Below are 332 nucleotides of genomic sequence, written 5' to 3' on the forward strand. Positions count from 1 at the left end.
TTCTAAATTATATTTCAGTACTGCATGTTTTTTTTGTGAGATCCAATTTTCTTCTAGAGTTGCACAGTGCAGAGATATTAAAAAAAATCTTATTGTTGAAGTATTATTCCATTTACCATTTGACTTGTATGACTTTAAATTCAGAATATTTGTAAGTTTTTATGCAGAGTACACCATGTGTTAATGTAGATGAAACACGATTGAGATTGGTTTGAGATTGGTTTTGTATCTTCAGTATTATTGTAGTATAAGTGATAGTGATTCAAGCTCTTTTTGTGAACATGGGGGTGGGGGTTGCCATTTGGAATGGTCTTTTCTCTTTTTTTTTTCTT

The sequence above is a fragment of the Malurus melanocephalus genome, unplaced genomic scaffold (genome assembly GCF_030028575.1).
Source record: "Malurus melanocephalus ecotype Western Australia unplaced genomic scaffold, MMel_1.1 scaffold_229, whole genome shotgun sequence".
Lineage (NCBI taxonomy): Eukaryota > Metazoa > Chordata > Aves > Passeriformes > Maluridae > Malurus > Malurus melanocephalus.